This window comes from Salmo salar, chromosome ssa05 (genome assembly GCF_905237065.1).
Source record: "Salmo salar chromosome ssa05, Ssal_v3.1, whole genome shotgun sequence".
NCBI classification, from domain to species: domain Eukaryota; kingdom Metazoa; phylum Chordata; class Actinopteri; order Salmoniformes; family Salmonidae; genus Salmo; species Salmo salar.
In genome coordinates, this window is record NC_059446.1 from 85,574,760 (window position 1) to 85,587,074 (window position 12,315).

Genomic DNA, 12,315 nt, shown 5'->3' on the forward strand with positions numbered 1-12,315 from the left:
ACTGGTACTGTATAGATGGTACTGTACTGGTACTGTATAGATGGTACTGTATAGATGGTACTGTGCTGGTACTGTATAGATGGTACTGTATAGATGGTACTGTGCTGGTACTGTATAGATGGTACTGTATAGATGGTACTGTGCTGGTACTGTATAGATGGTACTGTATAGATGGTACTGTACTGGTACTGTATAGATGGTACTGTACTGGTACTGTTTTTCGAGAACCATTTATGGTTAAATAACATCTTGTTTCTATGTAATATCGACTCATTGTTCCATATAAAACATTTACGAGGTGAAAAGTTGTGTTTATACAACAAAGCCCAGCACATTAAAGCCTGCTTGTGAAAATCTGCCAGTTTCACAGGAAGTTTACCCACAATATATGAACATTGTAGTAAAAAATGAAGCCCTCCGAACTTCTGAAAAACAAAATGAGGTATAATATTCCAGAAACTATGAGGATTTTTTATGTATCTTTTAATCCAGTTGACCTTTGATATCTGATTAAAGAGAGTGAAATCTAAGACATTTAGACCCTCATCACGAACCCTGTTGGTGATAACATCTCTTTTTATCTTATGTGGCTTGTTTTTCTATCTAAGGTACAGCAAGTGGATTTGGGAATGGCAATAGATGAAAAAAGATAGCCCCTCAGCTTTGGATTAAAGCACCCTTCCTTGAAGACTTAAATCCCTCCCTAACCATGAGGATATTTTTTTTTTACAGATTCAGTTACAGGGTTCCAATTAAGATCATTCATAGCCTTAAGATTTTTGGTGATCTTTACACTGAGGTAGGTTACAGTATCTTTTTCAGAGATGTTACAATCTGCTGGACTGACAGCTCCTTTCAAAACAAACATCTCACATTTGGAAAGATTTAATGCCAAACCTGAGATTTTGGAGAACTGCTACACGATATCCAATGCTAATCTAGCTTGAGACACATTTTTCAAAAAAAAGTGAGGTGTCACCCGCCAGTTGGGATATCTTGATCTCTCTGGCCTGGAATATAATGCCTTCAAATGGACTTTTATGAAGTAATGAGCATAACATTTGAGATACTAACAATTCCTTTGTAAATGTTAAACCTTGAGGATGTTCCATGACAGAGTTTGATACAGCTATTCAAATCAAATCAAATCAAATTTATTTATATAGCCCTTCGTACATCAGCTGATATCTCAAAGTGCTGTACAGAAACCCAGCCTAAAACCCCAAACAGCAAGCAATGCATGTGAAAGATGCACGGTGGCTAGGAAAAACTCCCTAGGAAAAACTCCCTAGAAAGGCCAAAACCTAGGAAGAAACCTAGAGAGGAACCAGGCTATGAGGGGTGGCCAGTCCTCTTCTGGCTGTGCCGGGTGGAGATTATAACAGAACATGGTCAAGATGTTAAAATGTTCATAAATGACCAGCATGGTCAAATAATAATAATCATAGTAGTTGTCGAGGGTGCAACAAGCACGTCCGGTGAACAGGTCAGGGTTCCATAGCCACAGGCAGAAGAGTTGAAACTGGAGCAGCAGCAAGGCCAGGTGGACTGGGGACAGCAAGGAGTCATCATGCCAGGTAGTCCTGAGGCATGGTCCTAGGGCTCAGGTCCTCCGAGAGAAAGACAGAAAGAGAGAATTAGAGAGAGCATATTTAAATTCACACAGGACACCGGATAAGACAAGAGAAATACTCCAGATATAACAGACTAACCCTAGCCCCCCGGCACATAAACTACTGCAGCATATATACTGGAGGCTGAGACAGGAGGGATCAGAAGACACTGTGGCCCCATCCGATGATACCCCCGGACAGGGCCAAACAGGCAGGATATAACCCCACCCACTTTGCCAAAGCACAGCCCCCACACCACTAGAGGGATGTCTCCAACCACCAACTTACCATCCTGAGACAAGGCCGAGTATAGCCCACAAAGATCTCCGCCACGGCACAACCCAAGGGGGGGCGCCAACCCAGACAGGAAGATCACGTCAGTGACTCAACCCACTCAAGTGATGCACCCCTCCCATGGACGGCATGGAAGAACACCAGTAAGCCAGTGACTCAGCCCCCGTAATAGGGTTAGAGGCAGTGGATCCCAGTGGAGAGTGGGGAACCGCCAGGCAGAGACAGCAAGGGCGGTTCGTTTCTCCAGTGCCTTTCCGTTCACCTTCACACTCCTGGGCCAGACTACTGTTAGGGTTGAACTGGCTATTTGTATGCATAACTTATATAATATACCGGGGAAGCTATGCTCCAATATTAAGTATCATTAACATGGTGAACCCCGACGATCTGGTATATAGAACGTCTACGCTGAGCATTTAATCAGCCAATTGGACTTCGCTTTCGGGGAACGGTCTGCTTTACAAATTGTCCGGACTACTAAAACAGGTAAGCAGACACCTATTGTTATAATAACTAAAGATCTGCATGTTGGCTTTAACCAAATTACTTTTGTGAAGCACCTGTTCGATGTAAGTGAACAAAATATGAATTATTATGAGTAGATTAGAAATATTGTAGAGTCATTATTGTGACATGCAAACTCATGGTGAATGTGTTGTTATTACCTGGGTAACTTTGAGTATTGTTCTACCGGCAAGATCCGTGACACTATAGGTCACGATTAGGACCGGAGAAAATACTGAAATCTCCGGCTGGGATCGTAACAGGGTAAGACCCGGAGATACAGGGACTAATTGAATAATGAAATCTCCGGCTGGGATCTTAACTTATAGGGTACGACCCGGAGATAAAAAAATAGAAATTGAAATCTCCGGCTGGGATCGTAACATACAGGGTGCGACCCGGAGAAATAAAATAGAAAATACTGAGACCTCCGGCTGGGATCGTCACTTGGAGGGTGCGACCCGGGGGTAAAATGAATAATTGAAATAACTTAAAGGCCAGTAAAAGGACTGGAGGAATATTTTAGATAGGACGATAATTGTGGCTATTGGTAAGGCACGTACTGCAGGCGTGCCTTGGGTTGTAACGTATATGTTTTGAATGGTGGGGTAATGTGATTTTGATATTCTAAGGGTATGGTTAAGTTTGTAGAAGTATATGTTTTAATTGATGGGTTATCGTGGGCACTGCTGGGGATTTATCAATTGATTTATGTTCAATGGTTGATGGTACGCAGGCACCACGTTTGAATAAGGGGGCTAAAACGGGTTGATTTATCAATTAATTTGCTGTTTTAATGTTTAAATGTTTGATGGTGTAGAATGGTTTGATTTATTGATTTTGTTGATATCTGGTATTTGTCAAGTGTACGAACACCAAGTTTAGATAGGTGGGCTAGAATCGGGGTGATTTATCAATTATTTTTGTGTTGGTCGTAAAATAAATACGGGGATAATACAGTAAAAAAAAACAACAACATGAATACCAGTGAAGAAGCGGAGAGAGTATTAAAGGCTCTTAAATCCACGCTTGAAATCAATGGAGGGAAGGAATGGAAGAGACGAGGAGAGAAACTCTATATGGATAGAGGATGGTTGGGTGTTGTCCCCTGATGGCGTTCCCACAGATGGTGAGCCAGGTAGATTACTGGGAGCATTGAAGCGGAAATGGAAGAAAGCGGGAGAACCCAGAGAAGGTAAAATTATGGAAGCAATGGAGAAAGCCAGACAGAAGGAGAGAATAGGACTGACAATGATAGAGAAACTTAGGAAATGGGGAAAGAAAAACAAAGTAACGAGGAGGACAGGATTTAGCCACTTTATTAAAAAAGTGGATAGAAACAAAGGGAGATATAATGATGAGAACGTGGAGTCGAGAGCGTGTAAGTGGTGCTGCACAACCCAGAGCCCCCAGTAGACTCGTTTACCATAACCAAAGTCCGGATAGGAATAGACAAAAGAAAGGGGGAGATGGATGTTTTAACTGTCACAAACCGGGTCATTTTGCTAGAGAATGTGAGGTTCTGTGTAAACACTGCAATAAAATAGATCGAAACTGCAAAAAGAGTGAATCGGTTGAGATAGAGCAACTAACAGTAACTGTCGGGGTAACAGAGTACCTGATAACAAACCTAGGAGAAATAGCGGGGAGGAGCGGTGTTTTAACTGCGATAGGACGGGACATCTCGCCAGAAACTGTAATACACCCTGTAAACATTGTGACTGAGTTGGACATAACCACCGAAATTGCAGCTCTAAGTAATAGCATTGGTGGTTCAGTGGTAGAATTCTCGCCTGCCACGCGGGAGGCCCGGGTTCGGATTCCAGCCCATGCACCATGGGACTAAAATGTTAGAAGATATGTTTTGCCTGGAGAGATACGTTTGTTTAAAATATAAATGTAACGTTTTGATAGCTTGATTAGTTTAAATTGAAAGGCTAATTCATTAGAAAATAATAGCGAGGGAATTTTGATATGATATGTTGTCTGTTGCTGGAACTGACATACAGAGAAAGAGTTGAATGATGTTATTTTTATAAGTATGGCGATTTACATGTTACTTTTAAAGTCTTGGATATTTCATAAGTGTAAAGCTGAAAGAGAAGAGGAAGTTGTGAAGTTTGGGTTTTAATCTTACTATAGAGGTAAGGCAGAACGTTGGTTGAGTAGTGGGTTATATTTTTGCTTACGGGTAAAACAAAAGATGAGAAGAGAATTGGTTATGTGCGCTGAGCTATGCTTGGGCTATGTTTGGCTGGAAGGCAGCATTTGGTGATGTGAAGCTGGTTATTGATTCTTGGTTTGAATGTTTAGGTAACACCAGTGAATTAGAAAAAGGAAGTTTATGTATTTAAACATTATACTCTGTTTCCATTACGTGGAACAATGTCAGGACAGTACAGTGAATTGCAGGTTGAGTTAATTTTATATTTACAGGGACGGTGCACATTAAACACAGTTGTGTCTAATGGCAGGGTATTCCTAGCAAACAGAATGGGCCGGTTTGCAGACAAACTGAAGGGGTTTTAAGGTTTTAAGCAATCTTGGGTCAAATTAGTCAAATAGTACGTTAAAATATGGGGTTTCATAGATTGAAGTACAGTATTGTATCCAAGGTTAGCGCATGTTCAATTAAGTTTAAAACTAATGATTGGGGGGGAGTACAATGGAATTATAAGCATTTTTAGGTTTTGTTTGTAGTTAACTTTTGGGTTTCTGAATCGGTGTAGTATGAGGAAATGCTGACAAAGTGGTTATTTTATGGAAAAAGGAGCGCTTAGCTCTTTTGAGAAAAAATTCCTAGGGACAGGATATCTTAAAGGGGTATACACACATGGCATTTTGAAGTTTTGTTTTCTGAGTTTTAATTAAACACGTGAAATTCTTTTAATAGGGAATGTTCTGGGAAATTGAGATACAAAATGTAGATAAAGTTACTAGCTTCATTTGTCTAATATAGTAAGAAACACGGTTCTGAAAAGGGGGTATGATTTTTGACCCCACTGGTGACTTTTCCTTTTGTGGTCTGATCAGCCGCAAGAAAAGCCATTTGGATGGTGAATTTAAGGTCATTTGTGATACTGACTTTAAGGAAATTTGGAGAACTGATAATTATGATGGAGTTAAAGTTCTTGGACACAAGTGATAATTTGAACTAATGAAAAGACAGAATGACAACAAGGGTATAATACATTTTCTTAGTGGAGTAGTTCAGATTAATAAGCAAGAGTACTTTTTACATTATCTAGATTAGTTTATTTTCCTTTAGGAAGTCAGCTGTGGTTGTATTTAGTGGAAGAGATTTAACACAACAAGACTGTGGAATTAATATAATAGTAATATTATATTGTGTTGTTAATTAAGGTTAATAATGGTAAACTTAAGTCAACAGGACAGGGAAATATGACATCTGTAGGTGATCCAGGATTATTGAGGGTATCGAGATAAATTTAAGTAGCTATGTAATAAGACAATGAGACATTTAGTACCCCCTGCACTGCTGAGACCTTGATGGGTTGGAAGTAGAAGGAGGAGAGCATAAGCAAGGAAGAGAAGATAAATGTGAAACAGAAGAATTAGATAACGGTTAGTGAGTGTCGACCAGCATAGTTAAATTATAAACGGGTGAGGACAGAAATAACACTGGAGAGACAGAAAAGACATAAGAATAGAAGATAGAAGGATAATTTAGTTAGGTTCATTTAGTTAGTCTCTCCATGTATTAATATCCTATCGGCTCCATAAGCATGTATTATAGTTTTGATTTTAAGTTATGTTTGGTAAAATTCGCTAGGAAAAGATATGATAATTTAGTTGAAAGTAGTTGTTAAATCTTAAAGAAGATAAGACACTTGATAGAGAAATGCACAGGGTAGCTAAGGATGAATGCCCCAGGGAGAATTGGACATGTGGAAAATGAAAGGGGGCAATCCTACAAGAGAAGGGCTGACATAAGGTATTTACTAACCTTACCAAAGACATTGTTAAGAAATGCAGCAAAATTGATACATGGCTTGAGCCATGTATAAATAGGGGGAGTATGGTAGAGCAGGCGATAGAACAGGATAGGATGCTACTAGAACAAAAACATTTTTTGTAGAATGTCCATTCCAACATTTGGAAATGGACTTATTGAACTATTCCGAATTGAGGGGAAGAAGGGGTGTTTAAAAATAACAGATAAGTATAGCAAATGGGTAGAAGCGTTCCCAACTTACTTGGTGGACATGATTATGGTAGCTAGAATATTAGGACAAGATATAATCCCTAGTGTTGATACTGGGATCTATCTCTTTAAATGATGGATGACATTTTAGCTAATCAGGTAGAGCCTATAGAATGCCAGAGTTAGGGAGAATAGAGATGCCAGAACAGGTAGACATAGAAGTTAAAGATATACTAGCAGAGCACATGAGAAGACTGTTTGTTAACCAAACCCATATGTCCAAGATTTTGTGTCCAACAGGTGAATTACAGGAGAAGGTGATTCACTCAATCCAACTAGGAGACTGGGTGTGGATCCAGTCCCTGAGGAGAAAAAAACTGGAAGCAGTCCCGTTGGGAAGGCCCATACCAGGTGCTGTTAAACCATTGCCTTTGCCATTAGGAAAGCTGAGAGAGTCACTTGGGTCCACGTTATCCACTGCAAGAAGGTATGTACACATATGAGCACTGATGATCACACACAGAGTTAGGAGAAGAACCGAGAACCAATAAGGTCCGGGGGTTACCTCCTTAACGAAGATTCCCTATCCCGACCGTTCATCACTGTGTGTGCTCCTAGAGGTGTGAGTATGGGGTGGTACCTAGCAGAGAGACTAAGGGCAGGAGAGGGTTGACGGTTTTTGGGAAGAGTAGAAACTCTGAGCTGCATCATAATCTAATCTTTCTGATATATTCAGATCCACCACATACGGGTACTAATCATACGATACCGTTGTCATTGAGAAGAAGTAAAAGATAAACTATATAATACACTGATGAGTGACGTACAGAATAAGGAATCAAAGAAGATCAAGATGTAGAATTTAAGGTAAACATTAAACAATTTCCTGGGGAAGCAGACAACTGTACAGGAATATGGGTTGGCCAGATTGAAGTACTCAGCCAACCCACCTCGGTTCACCTAAATTCCTGATGAGCACCAGTGTGATAGATACAAGAATGGCACTGAGAATTAAGATGATTTTAATGGCTGAAAGTAATCGTTAATCTGACTGACTTAGGTTTGAACGCACAGGAGAAAATGTGTAACCTCATAGCACCTATAACTGATGAAGGGTGGGCTAGTACCAGCAAAGGACGGATACGACAGGAATTACCACAAAGGGTGGTTAGGAACTTGCGCCCTGGGGTTATTGGTCCAACCAGTTCGAATTAACTATCAGAGACCTGTTATAGGAGGCTAAAGAAGGTACAGGAGGAGTTTTGACCAGGATGGGAGTAGCTTTGTCTAGATGGATGCTATTGGCATCCTCAGGGAAGTTCCAGATGAATACAAAGCTATGAATCAAATATGTGAAGGCTTTAACACTACATTAATTTGGTGGGTGACAATAAATAAAAATGTGGATTGGATTAATGACATCTTTTATAATCAACAGATTCATGAATGAAACCGGGGATGCAGTAAAGAGGTTCTCTGACCAATTATCCGCCACCCCCTCATGACCTGGTAAAATAGACTGACTCTCGATAGGTTACGGGCAAAGAGGATGGTGTAGGTAGAATGATTAGGTTCATTGCTGTACGTACATTTCTAATAACACAGCTCATGTTTGGGAAATGGAAAAGTGTTGCAAGAACTGTATTATGGGCTGCTTTCACCTGTATGAGTGTGTTTGGGTTGTGTGGTTGTTGTTTGGTCCCGTGTGCGAGAGGTTTAATCACCAGAACTCTAGAGAGATGGATAACGGAGCAGATGGTGAGATACGGACCAAGTCAAAGTTCAGACCAATGAGACGACAAGTACCTACCGCCGAGCCTGGTAGAGGATTCATTCAAATATGAGGAGCACATGTTAGATGAGACCATCTATTGGATGCATGAATTAGTTTGAATTTGTGTGAAATTTCTGAATCCAATAAAAATAGATGTGTTATAATGTATGTGAAATATCTAGCAAAATGGGTGGATTGTAATGGAAATGATATGATTTTAAGCCCTATTGAGACTTGACAAGCTATCTGCTGAGATGAAGGGTGATGCAGGGGTAGACGAGGGAAATTGGATGAATTTCTTTTTTTGGCAAGTACACATCTATGGTGGATACTGGAATGCTGACCCTAGTACTGGTGTTCCTATTATTGATATGTTGTACTGCCTGTATAATCCCTTGCTTAAGAAAGTCTCTTACAGAAGTTGTCAGAGCAACCGGAATGATGCCTTTGATGGAATTGTCCCCGGAGAAATCCAGCTCTGGGCCTAAGATGGATCTGTCAGAGGACGATCCTTGTTTTACTGTTGAGGAAGTGGTTGAATAAAGCGTATGCACAATAAATTCATATGTATTGAATGTAGTGGCAGGTGGATGAGAAGGTTTTAAGTTCTGGGACAAAGAGTCTGTCCCACACATGTTAGGTGTAGCCACTGTCGCAAAAAAGGTTGTCTTTTTATACGTGTTGAATAATATGTTATGAATTTGTCGTGTATACTATTTGTCTTTCCTGATGTGAGGGCTTGAAGTTCCTGGGTGACTGGTAGTCAACCTAGTACAAGTGAGGTGTAGCCGGAAGGATGTGAGGGTTTAAAAAAAAATCATCTAATCATTAAAAATGGAAATATACAAATTGTGTTGAGTGACACCCTAGGGGGTGTCAAAAGGGGGACTCTTAAATTTCCCTGAAATTTCTTATTGGGAGTATGTTCACACCCCAAGGGGTGTGAAAAGGGGGATTGTTAGGGTTGAACTGGCTATTTGTATGCATAACTTATATAATATACCGGGGAAGCTATGCTACAATATTAAGTATATAAACTACGAGTAAATCAACTGTTGAAGACAAGAAGAACTACAACCGGCAACAGGAAGTGCGTCACAACGCTGGGATCAGCCTGCACGCCGGCGACAGGAGGAGCAAGTTTAAACCACGCTCCTCCTCCCTCTGACAGGCCAGCATTGAGCGGGAACTAACTCTGTCAGAGAATAAAAGAGAGAACAAAGGAGGTGTTGTTCTCTTCTCTGTTTTGCCCCTGCGAGGTAAAACAGCGAGACCGTATATACGAACAACCCATTTACCACACACGTGTTTGCATTAATTAAAGTACAGCTAAATCAGAAGTTACTATGTGCTGACTATTTTGTTCTGATACCAGAAACGAACTGTCGCAACATTAACACTACACTCAATCATAGCACCTACTGAAGAGATGAGTCTTCAATAAAGACTTAAAGGTTGAGACCAAGTCTGCGTCTCTCACATGGGTAGGCAGACCATTCCATAAAAATTGAGCTCTATAGGAGAAAGCCCTGCCTCCAGCTGTTTGCTTAGAAATTCTAGGGACAATTAGGAGGCCTGCGTCTTGTGACCGTAGCGTACGTACAGGTATGTACGGCAGGACCAAATCGTAAAGATAGGTAGGAGCAAGCCCATGTAATGCTTTGTAGGTTAGCAGTAGAACCTTGAAATCAGCCCTTGCCTTAACAGGAAGGCAGTGTAGAGAGGCTAGCACTGGAGTAATATGATGTTTTTTTGGGGTTCTAGTCAAGATTCTAGCAGACGTGTTTACCACTAACTGAAGTTTATTTAGTGCTTTATCCGGGTAGCCGGAAAGTAGAGCATTGCAGTAGTCTAACCTAGAAGTGACAAAAGCATGGATTAATTTTTCTGCATCATTTTTGGACAGAAAGTTTCAGATTTTTTGCAATGTTACGTAGATGGAAAAAAGCTGTCCTTGAAACAGTCTTGATATGTTCGTCAAAAGAGAGATCAGGGTCCAGAGTAACGCCGAGGTCCTTCACAGTTTTATTTGAGACGACTGTACAACCATCAAGATTAATTGTCAGATTTAACAGAATATCTCTTTTTTTCTTGGGACTTAGAACAAGCATCTCTGTTTTGTCCGAGTTTAAAAGTAGAACATTTGCAGCCATCCACTTCCTTATGTCTGAAACACAGACTTCCAGCGAGGGCAATTTTGGGGCTTGACCATGTTTCATCGAAATGTACAGCTGTGTGTCATCCGCATAGCAGTGAAAGTTAACATTATGTTTCTGAATGACATCACCAAGAGGTAAAACATATAGTGAAAACAATAGTGGTCCCAAAACGGAACCTTGAGGAACACAGAAATTTACAGTAGATTTGTCAGAGGACAAACCATCCACAGAGACAAACTGATATCCTTCCAACAGATAAGATCTAAACCAGGCTAGAACTTGTCCGTGTAGACCAATTAGGGTTTCCAATCTCTCCAAAAGAATGTGGTGATCAATTGTATCAAAAGCAGCACTAAGGTCTAGGAGCACGAGGACAGATGCAGAGCCTCGGTTTGACGCTATTAAAAGGTCATTTACCACCTTCACAAGTGCAGTCTCAGTGCTATGATGGGGTCTAAAACCAGACTGAAGCATTTCGTATACATTGTTTGTCTTCAGGAAGGAAGTGAGTTGCTGCGCAACAGCTTTTTCAAAAATGTTTCAGAGGAATGGAAGATTCGATATAGGCCGATAGTTTTTTAATATTTTCTGGTTCAAGGTTTGGCTTTTTCAAGAGAGGCTTTATTACTGCCACTTTTAGTGAGCTTGGTACACATCCGGTGGATAGAGAGCCGTTTATTATGTTCAACATAGCACAGGAAGCAGCTCTTTCAGTAGTTTAGTTGGAATAGGGTCCAGTATTCAGCTTGAAGGTTTAGAGGCCATGATTATTTTCATCATTGTGTCAAGAGATATAGTACTAAAACACTTTAGTGTCTCCCTTGATCCTAGGTCCTGGCAGAGTTGTGCAGACTCAGGACAACTGAGCTTTGGAGGAATACGCAGATTTAAAGAGAAGTCTGTAATTTGCTTTCTAATGATCATGATCTTTTCCTCAAAGAAGTTCATGAATTTATCACTGCAGAAGTGAAGCCATCCTCTCTTGGGGAATGCTGATTTTTAGTTAGCTTTGCGACAGTATAAAAAAATAAATTCAGGATTGTTCATATTTTCCTCAATTAAGTTGGAAAAATAGGATGATCGAGCAGCAGTGAGGGCTCTTCGATACTGCACGGTACTGTCTTTCCAAGCTCGTCGGAAGACTTTCAGTTTGGTGTGGCGCCATTTGCATTCCAATTTTCTGGATGCTTGCTTCAGAGCTCGGGTATTTTCTGTATACCAGCGAGCTAGTTTCTTATGACAAATGTTTTTTGTTTTTAGGGGTGCGACTGCATCTAGGGCATTGCGCAAGGTTAAATTGAGTTCCTCAGTTAGGTGGTTAACTGATTTTTGTACTCTGACATCCTTGGGTAGGCGGAGGGAGTCTGGAAGGGCATCTAGGAATCTTTGGGTTGTCAGAGAATTTATAGCACGACTTTTGATGATCCTTGGTTGGGGTCTGAGCAGATTATTTGTTGCGATTGCAAACGTAATAAAATGGTGGTCCGATAGTCCAGGATTATGAGGAAAAACATTAAGATCCACAACATTTATTCCACGGGACAAAACTAGGTCCAGAGTATGACTGTGGCAGTGAGTAGGTCCGGAGACATGTTGGACAAAACCCACTGAGTCGATGATGGCTCCGAAAGCCTTTTGGAGTGGGTCTGTGGACTTTTCCATGTGAATATTAAAGTCACCAAAAATGTGAATATTATCTGCCATGACTGCAAGGTCCGATAGGAATTCAGGGAACTCAGTGAGGAACGCTGTATATGGCGCAGGAGGCCTGTAAACAGTAGCTATAAAAAGTGATTGTAGGCTGCA